Genomic DNA, 14107 nt, shown 5'->3' with positions numbered 1-14107 from the left:
TGCACAACTACCATAATCCAAGCAAGCAAAAATCATATAAGGAAACCATGTTAACTCATAAAGAAGCTCATGCATTCAGCTGGTTTCTTTCTGCTGCAAATAGCATGCGCATGAAAGCATTTCATGAATTCCAATGAACATGTCGATTCATCAACCAATCCTACAAAACTCAACCCAACAAGAGACCATGCAATGACGCAAGATCATTATGTTTGAACATCAAAAAATTCAGACAAAAGATCATGCCAGCATCAAAATAGCATTCTGCAATTTTTCAGCTACAGTTAGCTACGCTTGTGATGTTCATCAGATGCAAACTTTCATTCAAACACGGACAGCTTCTCAACCACACAGCAAGGGCATGATATTGAGCAATCAAAATCACAGAAATTGAACATTCAAGCAAGCAAATCTTCTGTAAAAAAAATTCTGCAACCATCCGGGTCTAGTTCAAAAAAAGAAAGAAAAGTTTCCTGCTGCAATTTTGTTGCTATGGGATTCGTATCGGACCCAGGTAACAAAATCCAAGCAAAACATCAAGCCTTCAGACCAAAACAACAAGATTATGGAGCCCAAGCATCAAGATTCAATCTTGGTACATTTAATATCAAATTTGTGCCATAAAACCTGAACTGCCATCGTACAAGGTGAGCAGGAAAAGCGCAGCAAAAGAAAAGAATAACGCAAGCTATATTCGGACGAGTTTGGCCAAGATTTAATCTTGAATGGCAAGAGTGAAGTGAAGCTACATCACCTTAAAAGCTTTGGTTTCTTTCTACGCTTCCCTTGGCTTTCTTTCTCAGTCCGTCACTGCCCCCAGTTTCTCCAGTTTTCTTTTCAGTCAAGCTCCTCCCCAGATGAAGCCCTCTTTCCACACAAAGCTCCTCCTTTTTCAAAGCTCTCTTTTTTTTTCTAAACCCTAGCCGCTACTGGAATCCTCCAGTTCACTCCCTCCTGCTTTTTTGTTTCTCTTCGTCTTCATCCGACCCCAAAACCCTCTGTTTTTAGCCTCCCCTTTAGATTCTACTCAGACTCCTTGCTACCCAGATTCTCCAGCCGTCAGCCCTCAGATGTTACTCCCTACTCTCACTCAGCCGTCATAAGCCATTCCCATAAAATCTGCTCCACTGCCTTAAACCCGTACTCTCAGCAACAGGCGCAACGGCGGTAGAAAGAAAACAGCACCAGCAACGGCGGCGTCACCACCTCAGCCAATGTTTGACGATTTTCCTCGATGCTCCTTTGTTGCTCTCCTCTCAAACTCTCGTTTTCTTTTTCTTTCTTAGCCGTCAAAACTCTCAACTCACTCCAAAACCCTCGCCGTCTCTGGTTCCTTCGCCGTGAGCTTTTTCATTTTCTTCTCCAAAGCTGCGTCTTTCTTTCCTCCCTAAACCCTAACCACTCTCTGCTCCCTTCCATTCTCTCAAACTCTCAGCCTGTTTTTGAACCTCCCAGCCGTCAACCTTTTCCCTGCCCCTCAGCCGTTTCCTTAGAATTATCACTAAAAGCAAAAATAAAAATAGAATAAAAATTATTTAAAAATTTGGTGTCTACAATGGATATGGTTGGCCTTGAATTGATGGCTCTAAATGGTGTTAAATAGATCTCTTGTGCGTTAATTGCAGTTATTTGCGAAAAATTTCAGATTGTGCGGAAAATTTCAGATTTAGGGCTTCTAATTGGGGCTTTTCTATGGTTGGTTGTTGAGCTTCTAATTGGCTATGATTAAGGGGTATTGTGACCCTAATGAAGTGTATTGAATGGCCTATGAATTGTTTGGGTACTTGTGGTTGTTTTGGATGCATTTTAATGGTTATTTTGTAGGATGTAAAAGCTGAAATTTTAGGGAAAATGCTGTCCAAATGTTTAGGATATTGGATTCTTGTGAGTTTGGGTTGAGGTTGGATAGAAATTAAAGGTTTTGGGGTTTGTTTCTACTTTTAGCCCTAAATGTTATGTATTTTTCATTTTCAAGCTATATTTGGTTTTGCCTTAATAGTTCATTTAAGAAGTATTCGACTTGTGTTCGAGTCTCAATTGTGCTTTCTTGATTGTTATAGGGCGTTCCGGTGATCTGAGACTCACGTCGGGCGAAAACTTGTGAAATTGCTTTGTTTGATTTAGTGAGTGTACTACTCACATGTTTGTTATTCCGTGGCTTTATTGTACTTGGAATCTGTGATTGGACTGCTTGTGATTATTGTTATGCTAGATGAGACGAGAGTGTATTTTATCACTCTCGTACTCTATGACTTACTTGACCGTTTACTGTATCACTTGAAATTCTCTTGATCGTACTTGATTTGGTGTCATTTGGAACGTGTATCCAATGACCTTTACTGTTAATTCTGAGCTCTACCTCATTGGAAGTCAATTGACTCGAGCCGGTAAGGAGTTGGTCGAGGAAATTTAACAAGCCATGGGGACTATATTTGGGAATCTATGGGTATGAGACCCTTGATTCTGGTATAGTCGAGTATTACCAATTCTGTACTGCTTGGTGTTCGGGCCCGGTAAGGGGAATATGTGGTGGACGGAAAATTGGAGTAAAGAGGAGTCTACGGTTATGATTACCCTGTATACATTGACGGAGAGTCAATAAGATGAGATCAAGTATGGCAAAAGAGAAAAAGAGCTCTTGAGAGCCGTCCGTATCCTTTTATTCTCTATAGTTGTGTGGTGTTGATTTTGCTCACTGGATAGAATATTCTTGTGTTTATGTGATCCCGGTATATTTACGTAATGGTACTTCATTGGGCGAAAGCTCACTCCGTTAATTTTGTTTTCCTTACAGGAAACTATCTTTTGGACTTTTGATTTTAAAAAATGAGTTGAGTTAGTTTAGATATTTTGTATAGCTCCTCAATGGTTGGAAACCCTAATTGTATTTGGATTCAAATATTGCCTTTTGATGTATAAATATACGAATGTGGTTTATAAAAGTGTGTACTCATGTTCATGTGTTATATTTGGTTTGTATATATCCATTTCAAGGCTTATATGAAGTTACTTGTATTCGATTGGATCTTGGTCGGATTGTGACGTGGCAGTCACTATTCGCTTTCCGTTTCGATTTTCGTTTTCCGTTTCATGATTGTTGGTTTGGTTAAGCGCGCCAATAGATTCTGGAAGGATTTGAGTTTGTGTTTTACCGTCTTAGTAGTCCTGACGAGAGTTGGGCAGGCAGTCCGCTAACTCCTTTGGTCCGCCTTAGGGGAAGATAGGGTTGTCACAAGAATGATTATCTTCATGCAATCGATTGACATTGAATTATGGTTTATTGTTAATGAAAGTCTATATGATGCCTCAATAGAAGGTAAAAATAATTATAAATCTAGACCGAAAATAAAAAATGAATTGACTGCAGAAGATAGAATTCATCTTACCTTAAATACAAAAGTTATGAATGTGTTATATAGTACTTTAAACTCAAATAAATTTATTAGAGTCAAAAACTGTAAGTCAGCTAAAGAGATTTGGGATAAATTAAGAGAAATTCATGAAGGTAGTGAGAATGTTAGAGAACAAAAAAAATCTATTTTGGTTACTAAATATGAGTCGTTTAAGATAGAATCTCATGAAAAAATTGATAAAATGTATTGTAAATTTAATAATCTCATTAAAGATTTAGAGGTTTTGAAAAAGGAATACTCCTTATGAGAGAAAAATAGAAAAATCTTGAATATTTTGTCTAAATATTAGGAGAGTAAAATGAATACTATTGAAGAGGCGAAAGATTTGAATTCAATACCTATTGAATCTCTTATAAACTCTCTAACATCTTATGAGTTGAAACTTAAGACCAAGGTACAAGAAAAAAAACATACAAAAGTAAAAAGGAACATTACTCTAAAAGTATCTCAAGATGAAGATGACTCGGTTTCATTGGATGGTGAAGATATGGATGTTGATGACAATGACCTAACTCTCATCATAAAAAGTTTCAAGAGAATCCTCAACAAAAGAAGATTCAGAAAAGGAGGACCTAACAATTCGAATTTCAATCAATTAAACAATGTAAAAAACAAAGAAAAACATGATGCCAACAAAAAACAATGTGACAAATGCTACGAATACTGTCAACTTGGACACTACATGAGTGAGTGTTCAATGAAGAAGAAGAAAGAAGGGAAAGCTAAAAAAAAATCAAGATTCAACAGTTTTCAAATCACATGGAATGACTGCAACTCCAATGGTGAAATTGAAGATGATGAAGAATCTGCTCAAATAGTTTTCATGGCCTTTGGAGATAATAAGATAACAACTTGTAACGCTCAACTTAAAAGTGATAATGAAACTGATGATGATCTTGAATCCTTGATTGAAAAATTGCATGATAGTTTGAAAGAATCTTATGCTACAAACAAGGAATTAAAACACAAAATTAGTTTTCTTCTTCAGAACAATGCATGTCTTTTTCAAAAAAATAAAAAGTTGAAAACTGAAAATGATTACTTGAAAAAGGGTGAGATTGATCAACAAAATGATATTGATAGAAAAACAAGACTTTGTGAATGTACAAAGAGGAATAAGGTGATTTGAAAAGAAGAATGGACAATCTAAATAAATTTCTCTAACATAAAAAATAAAACTGTTTTCAAGAAAATGGATCAAACCTCATCTTGACACTCATGAAATTAAATTAAATTCTGGTGCAAATGAATTTACTATTTATAAGAGAAGAGAGGTAAGATCTATTAAATCTTTTCATGTAAATAACTCTTTGGTCATGCATAATTTTTGTTGTCAAAAAGGTCACATGAAAAGTGATTGTTATGTGAGGAAGAACATAAGAAGAGACATAAAATCCATGTGGATAGTTAAACATGATACTAACTCTCAAGAACCAAAAAATTAAAGGGTACCAAATATTATTTTTTAAACTTTTGTAGGTGAATTTGGTGAACATCATTAAGGAATCAAAGTAGTTCATAGATAGTGGATGTTCAAGATACATGACCAGTGATCCATCACAATTCATTAACCTCAAGCTAAAATCAAGTGGCAAAGTGATATTTGGAGATGATATGAAAGCTAAAACAATTGGAATAGAAGATGTTGGTAAGAATGGTGAGGCTTTTGTTTATAATATTCTTTTGGTTGATAATTTGAGTTATAACTTGCTAAGTGTTAGTCAATTATGTGATAAAATTTTGTTTATTTTGTTCAAGAAGCATGAGTGTTTAGTTCTTAATTCAAAATTTAACATCATTTTCAAAGGGAAAAGATTCAATGACATCTATGTTGTGATTCTTGAAAATATTAATTTCTCTAACTTTCAATATCTTAAATTTTTAAATGAAAATCCTTGATTGTGGCATAGAAAATTTTGTCATTGCAATATGAATTTGTTAAAAGAAATTTTCAAAAAAGGATTTTATTAGAAGTTTGCCAAAAATTAAGTTTGAAAAAGATAAAATTTGTGATGCTTGTCAATTTGGAAAACAAACAAAAGTCTATTTTAAACTCAAAAATTGTGTTTCTACTTCAAGACCATTGGAACTTTTGCATCTTGATTTGTTTGGTCCTACACAAATTGATAGTTTGGGTGGTAAAAGATATTACCTAATATTTATTGATGATTACTTTAGATACATGTGGGTCATTTTTCTTACTCATAAAGATGATACTTTCAAAAGTTTTGTTTTCCTATTTGCAAAAGTTCAAAATCTGATTGGTTTGAATATTGTTAAAATTAGAAGTGACAATGGTTCGAAATTTAAATTTTGTGGCTTTTCGAAATTTTGTGATCACAATGGAATTACACATGAGTTTTCAATTACAAGAATCTCTCAACAAAATGGTATTGTTGAAAGAAAAAATATAACTCTTTAAGAAACCGCAAGAACCATGTTATATGAATGTAACTTGGCAAAATATTTTTGGGTCGAGACAGTAAATATGACATGCTATGTAATGAATAAAGTTCTTTTGAAATCAATTTTGAACAAAATTTCTTATAAATTATTTTTTGATAAAAAGTCAATTGTTGGATATTTCAAAATTTTTGGTTGCAAATGATTTATTTTAAATATCAAGGAGCATCTTGAAAAATTTGATAAGAAAATCGATGAAGATATTTTCTTGGGTTATTGTGAAAACAAAAGAGCATATAAGGTCTATAATAGAAGGACTATTGTTATAGAAGAAACCATACATGTCACATTTGATTAAACTAATGATGATATTTTCAAGAGTTGTTGTGAAGATGATGATGTAGATGTTCAAAAAGAATTTAAGAAACTCACGATTCAAGATGAAGAAATAACTCCATTAGAAGAGGAATCAAAGAAAGATGATCTTCAAAAAATTCAAGTATTAGAAGAAAATGACAAGGGTGTTAATACACCTAAAGATCTTCCAAAAGTTTGAAAGTTTGTTCAAAATCATCTCAAAGAATTCATTATTGGTGATCCATCCGAAAAGGTAAGAACTCGCTCCTCATCTAAACAATTAGTGGATAATTTTATTTTAGTCTCTCATTTTGAGCCTAAGAATGTTAATGATGTTTTGAAAGATTAAAATTGAATTTTGGCCATGCAAGAGGAACTAAATCAATTTGAAAGAAATAAAATTTGGACATTAGTTAAAAGGTCTTAAATCATCCTATTATTGGTACAAAATGGATTTTTAGAAATAAATTGAATGATAAATGTAAAATTATGAGAAATAAGGCTAGATTAGTTGCTAACGGGTATACTCAAGAAGAGAGAATAGATTGTGATGAAACATTTGCTCCCGTAACTAAACTAGAATCAATTAAAATGTTTCTCGCATTTGCATGTTTCAAGGACTTTAAATTATTTCAAATGGATGTTAAAGGTGGTTTCTTAAATGGATTTATTGATAAAAAGGTTTATATTGACCAACATCTCGGTTTTGAAAATGAGACATATCCAAATCATGTATTTAAACTTTCAAAAGTTTTGTATGGGTTAAAACAAGTTCCAAGAGTTTAGTATGAACGTTTAAGTGATATTTTGGTTGACAATGATTTTAAAAGAGGTATTGTGGATACCACACTTTTCACTAAATAAAACTCCAATGATCTTCTAATTATGCAAATATATGTGGATGATATTATTTTTGGTGCTACTAATGAATGTTTATGCAAGAATTTTTTCACTGTTATGCAAAATGAGTTTGAAATGAGTATGATGGTAGAGTTAAATTTCTTCCTTGGATTCCGAGTGCTTCAGACTCAAGAGGGTACATTCATTAATCACGCAAAGTATACAAAGGAACTTCACAAAAGATTCGGAATGGAGGATTCGAAACAAGTTGGAACGCCTATGTGTATATCCACCAAACTTAACAAAGATGAAAATGGTACGAAAATTGATGAGAACAAATATAGAGGTATGATTGGTAGTTTATTTTATTTAACCGTAAGTAGACTCGATATTATGTTTGTCATTTGCTTGTGTGCTCGTTTCCAATCTTGCTGTAAAGAATCTCATTTAAATGTTGTTAAAGAATTTTTAGATATTTAAAGGAAACCTTGAATTATGGTCTTTGGCATCCTAAATGCCATGAATTCACCTTATGTGATCTTTCGGATACTGATTTTTGTAGGTATAGGATAGATAGAAAAAGTACTAGTGGTACATGTCATTTTTTTAGTAATTGCTTGGTATCATGGTTTACCAAGAAATAAAATATTATCTCTTTATCTACGGTGCAAGCAAAATATGTAGCCGCCGGTGCATGTTGTGCTTAATTGTTATGGAGGAAACATACCTTGGATGACATTGAACTAGTGTATGACTGTGTGCCTATGTATTGTGATAATACGAGTGCTATAAATTTGACAAAGAATTCCATTCAACACTTTAGGACAAAACACATAGACATAAAGTATCATTTCATTTGTGATCTTATCCAAAAGGGTGAAATTTGTGTAAAATATGTTTGTTCGAAAGACCAAATTGCTGATATTCTTATAAAAACTTTACCTTTGGATCAGTTTATATTTTTAAAGACAAAATTGGGCATTTTAGAAAAGATTATCTAAAAATTTTTAGGTCAAACTTTATCGAACGTTCAATAGTTGATGAACAGGCGTCCGACAGTGTTCTAAGCTATTTTCTAGAAAAGTTTTGTATCAAATAGTAGTGTCGGACGATTCTCTTCTTTCAGCCATCCGACACTAAAAAAGAGTGTATTATAAAGGATTTTTTTCTACATTTGGTTCACATATACTTTCTCTTTCTCGGACGCATCCCTTTTTTTCCTTCAAACTTCAAAAGTTCAAATTCGTTTTTTCTCAAGAAAAAATTTCTAAAAATTAATTCCACAAACAATCTCACAGCCTCTTTGCAAACGGATTAGCATCTAAACTTTTTTCTAACTGTCAAATATTTATCCGATCCCAAATTTCATCAGAAAACCTAGTTTTAAAAAACTTACCCACTTTGACAAATTCAAGCATTCATTTTCGTCCAGATAGCACAATTAATCCATTTCATCCACATTTTCATCACATTCTGCAAGAAAATCACTCGAAATTTCACTATGGTGTGATTAAGAAGCGGGTCTTCCAGTGCTGGACGCACAACCTCACTCAGAGATGAAGAAGTTGAGGTGCCATCAACAAGGAAGTTGAGAGGCATGAAGAAGTTGAGGTGCCATCAACAAGGAAGTTGAGAGGCATTTTTCCAGTGATAAAAAGAAACGGACTGATCAAATCGAGTCACAATCTACTACATTCCCAAATTCATTGATGATGATGCCATAAATAAATTTGAGTGGATTTCACAAAAAAGGTTTCATCACTCAAATAACCATCATTCCCTCTGAATTCCGTAAGCTTGATTTAGACCCTGTTCTTAAGCTTTTTGATTTCCAAAAATGGTCTCATATTTTGTCCCTGTCCAACACCTACTACCCTGAGATGTTACATCAATTTTTTGCCAATCTTAGGAAGGGTAGCTCTCATATTGAACTCATTTCTCGTGTTAATGAAGTGGACATTCTTTTTACTCCTGATATTGTCAATCTTGTTTTGAGAACAAAAATTAAAGAAGGTTGTTGTAGTAAAATTGCGAATTATTTCTCATATGAAGAATTTCCAACTGCTTATCATCTTTTCACACTGAAAAACTGATGACTTACTTTCATACTCGCTTTAACACACCTACTGAGGCCAAGTTTTAGTTCTCAAAATCTGATCATTTTTATAATCATTTCCAATCTGTTGGTTCCTACTGATGGTCATAGGACTGATGCAAACAAAATGAAACTTTACTTGTTTTATTGCTTTGTTGAGAAAATTCGAATTGATTTTGGTTTCGTCATATGTAAATTTCTGCTCAAACTTAGTATTGCCAGCCATAGAAAACTTTCTTATGTGAAGTTTTTAACTCCAATTTTTGCTCATTTCAAAATTCCTTTCATTGGAGTATCTCCAAAAGAAACTTCTTCTTCTATTTTCACCAAAACATAATTTGAGAGAAAAAATATCAGATTTTTTGATGGCCACTGATGTTATAAGAAAACTATCTTGGAGTTTCAAATCAAAAGTCGTCATGAAACCTCTGTAACTCCCAGACCTTCCAAACAGTCTTGTCTTACTTAATCCTTTTCCATTCATTCTCGTAAATTCTCTTCTCAACTCACTTCATCCACTAACGAAGTCATTGGGCTACTTGAGGATCTCAAGAATCATGTTCTTCTTATTGAAGATGGTCTAATGATGAACATGACACCTGAGCAACAGGATACATTTTTAGATAAAAGACATTTGCTTATGCCTCCTGTCCCACAAGAGGAAAAACCTACACATGAAAAGGAATCACGAACTGAGTCCATTCCTCCCAGTGTTGAAGTAGATGTCTCGAGCTCTCAGCCTACTCCTCATGATCCCCCAACTTCAGAAAAAGATAAGACTCTAACCACTAAACGAAATGACACAGATGATGAAGAGACTGAAGACGAATTGGATCCCTCTCTGTTTTGTCTTGCAAGAAGAAGGCCCGGATCGTCTAAGATCACACTTTAGGCACTCTAGGGTCATTTAGACTTCATATTAGGATTGTGACGCCCCGACTTCTCCCTAAGGTGAACCAAAGGGTATCGGCGGGACTCCTACCCAACTCTCGTCAGGACTCGGTACAATTTTCGTTCAAACTTAATACCATAATAACTAATAAGACAAGACGAAGTAAGAAAGAGAAATCGCTTCCATTTATAAATATCTAATCTTAGACCACAAGTTCAAAATACATTCACTTTTCAAAATATATAACTTTTCAAAAGGATGTCTAGATAAATACATTCCAAAATTCTAGCCAAAAGAGCCATCAAGTAGGCTTTTCCATAATTCCTTCCAATTCAACTCCTGTTAAGGAAAACAAATCTGACGGGGTGAGCGGATGCTCGTGAGACCAAGAAAACATGCAAAACACATAATTCAAGTAGCAATGGCATTTAAGTAAGAATTAAAGCTGTAACATTCAAACAATTCACACTTTTCAATTAAACACATTCAATGAGGATACAGGAGCTCTCAAGAGCTAATTTTCACTTGATTTGCCAAATTTCATTCCAATACCTCCTCGTGATGACATTCCGTCACCCGAGTAGATAATTAAGTCCGTAGAACTACACGTACTCCATTTATGGTTCTGAGTCAACATGAGAGGTACCTCCCGCTCAAATCGGTGTGGTACATGCTATCGCTCAGGGAATCGATTATACATTTATGGTTCTGAGTCGACATGAGAGGTACCTCCCACCCGAATCGGTGTGGTACATACTATCACTCAGTGGTCGATGAGACATCGCTCCAATCGACTGAGAATGGTTTAGGGTTCTGAGTCGACATGAGAGGTATCTCCCACCTGAATTGGTGTGACACATACTATCGTTCAGGGAACCGATTACAATTGTTTATCGTACTCAGTTGCTCCAAGAACCAATTATAACACTGAGACGGTATGAGAGACACCTCCCATCCAAATTGGTGTGGTACATGCATCCGCTCAGGCCTTACAAGTTAGACATGTTTATGAACAATTACCGAGCATATGTATTCCAGTAACAAGTATCGCATAATTAAAAGAAATAGAGAATGAGGGCGTCCCCACGAGTATACACATACATCGAGGAGGTTCACTCCACTCGACATCACAACACAAATATGGTTTGCGATAGCAACACTTCACTTAATTTAGATAGCAATCAACTCCACACAATTCGAATATCAATTCACATAGCACAATTCAATTGTAGCATCACTTAAGGGAGAGCGAGTGCGGTAAAGTACACACTCGTCTCAACAATTTCATAATACTCAATTAACAATTAAAACATTTATCAACAATTCATGCACTGGACACTTACCAATCAAAATAGGGAGTAAGTGCTCAAATAACTCTTAGGTGTCCGCTTCGAGATTCTCTTGAACGTCCCCTTGAGCGCCTGAGCAAATAACAATTAGCAATAACACACTATTACTTATAAATCCCTTATTATAAAGGAAGATTGTACATATGTACAATCTAAGAAAATGTCATGAAATAGAGCTTTGCTTGCTCAAAATTTCAGGTTCAAAAGTGGTGTTTAATAACACCAGAAAAAATAGATTTCCTTCATGAAGTCAAGTCTAAAACGGTCAATCAATATCAAAGGATAGGGAAGAGTTTCCAAAACTCATTTCCCAACAAGTTCAAAAATTCAGCTTTAAGGGACAATGTTTGAAAAATCGTATCTTACACTCAATAGGTCCATAATTGGAAAAATTTATACCGTTTGAAACTAGTTTCAAAGTACTAAAAGCTCCTAGAAGACACTTTTCCAAGATTCTAAATGGAAGACATTCAAATTTCAGTTTAAAGTGGCTGACTTATACTTACAAGACAGTTTCAGTCTTAGTTTTCGGTAAATTTTAGAAATTCGGCAAAATTCACAGAACATAAACTAGCCTCCAAAATTTGTAACATAATAAGAAGTCTAATGAAGGTTTCAAACACAACAAACGGAACTAAAATTCGAGTTTTGGGTGTCGAGATACATCAGTTTAAAATTGGTCGCATTTTATAAACTGTTCTGTCATTTCCAAGTTTGAAAGGTTATCTTTGAAGTATCATTTGGCCTCAATTTGGCATTGGAAATACACCAAACTTGGTACGCTAAATCTTTCATGTGTCTACAACATTTCTACCAAGTTTCATGCAAAAACTCCCACGGAAAAGCAGTCATTAAAATAATTGAAGTTCAAGAAATGTTGCAAGGCTAATCTGCCTTCACACGTTTCCTTCCTCTTTAAAAAGCTTTATTCCACACAATCAACCTCAATTAATTCAAGCGTTGAAACCAATGTTCCATAAACATCCAATAAGCAATTTAGAGGTAATTGACATCAAGGTTTTCGAAATATAACTTCCCAAATCAGATTTGACCATGCGGCCATGAGAAAAGGAAAAGTTTTCCAGATTTAAAAAGCAACTTTGGGACATCATTTGTATATCGAAATGGTTTTAGATTGACACTAAAATTGGTACAACTCAACTTTCATATAAAGACTACTTCTTTATCAAATTTTATTTGAAAATTCACACGGGAACGTAGTTAACAAAACTACCAAAATTTAAGGAATTTTCAAGACAAATTTGTCTTCTTGCTTTCTTTTTCTTTTCAAACATTTTGCACCACGAAATCAGTCCCATTTTGGTTCATTTGTGAAACCACGGTCCAAGAAACATTTCATAAGCAGTTCATAGTTGGTTGATATCAAAATTTTCAAAGCAAAGCATCTCACAAACAACCAAATCAATTGGTCAGCAAAAAGTAGGATTTTCCAGCTCTGCTACAGTTTACAAATTGCACCATATCTCACTCAATAAAACTTGGAATTGAGAATGGTCAGTGGCGTTGAAAACTAGATTCAAAAGACTATATTTCATCAGAACAAATCTTTTTCAAAATAATTCGTAAGTGAGAGAAAATAGAGCCACAAAATGCAGTTTCTACCTTTCTCTCGGATAGGTTAACAGAACAAGGCAGTCGACTTTGATCAATCACTACAGATGACTCAATTCAAATTTGAAGTTACACCGTTAGAAAACTACGGATATCTAGTTTTGAATGCCACTAACGGCACTCAATTCCGACGTCCGGACAGAGAGATATGTTCGTTCAAAGAACACTGCCAGAGGACCACTGATACACGAATTTTTCAGATTTGTTCTTACTAAAATTCAAATTTTTCTCAACCAATTCAAATGATTTTTGATAGAAACTTTCTACACACATTACATAACATTTATATATCAGTTTCAAAGTCATTTGAGCAACAAAAATTCTAACTAAAGCCACGGCAAAACAGGACAGATTTCGGCCGGTCTTCCTATGCAATTTCCTTCAATTTTCCTTTCACTTGTCTAACTAACATCATCTTGTTTAACACGTAATTAACACAAACAACACTTATTATCATCATATCAACCCATACAACCAAGGTGGGATTTCATAAAGTCCACTTCAACCATTCCAATTCAAATAATAACATCAATAATGAAGCTACACGCTTCATAGTCAAGATTAAACCCACTCAAACTAAGATTAAGTGATTGGATGATTATCTCCTAATCCTTGAGAGAAACCATAACTTTTTGCACTACTAGAGCCCCAAGAAAACCGTGAGATGATGTCTTTCTTCTAGTTTATGTGAATCTCCAAGTAGTTTAGGAGTTGGGTGAAGCATTTGAGCAAGATCGAAGCAAGATTGGAGTGAAATGCGAAGAGCTTTCTTCTTCCTTCTTTTCTTTATTGTTCAGCCGACACTAAGGAGTGAAAAAGAAGGGTTTGGTGTGTCATGAAGCTTCCTTTAGATGCTTGAGGTTTTGTGGTAAAGATTTCTCCAAAAGTCAACTAGGAATAGTGCGCGCAAGCGGACGTTTCGTTTCCGTTTTCTTTCGGGTTTGTTTCACTTGTGCACTAAACTTCTAATATACTTCCTTTAACATTATAATTATTCAATCTTAGTAGTCTAGTATTAGTTTCTTAAATCTCCACTTAGCCGTTCCGGCTCGATATACGCGTACTTCTAATTCGCATGCGATAAAGCGAAATTTAAAAGAAATTCTTGTAACGATAATATAAGTAA

Source organism: Coffea arabica, chromosome 7e, assembly GCF_036785885.1.
Source record: "Coffea arabica cultivar ET-39 chromosome 7e, Coffea Arabica ET-39 HiFi, whole genome shotgun sequence".
In the NCBI taxonomy this organism is placed as follows: domain Eukaryota; kingdom Viridiplantae; phylum Streptophyta; class Magnoliopsida; order Gentianales; family Rubiaceae; genus Coffea; species Coffea arabica.
Note: the sequence above shows the minus strand (reverse complement) of the source record.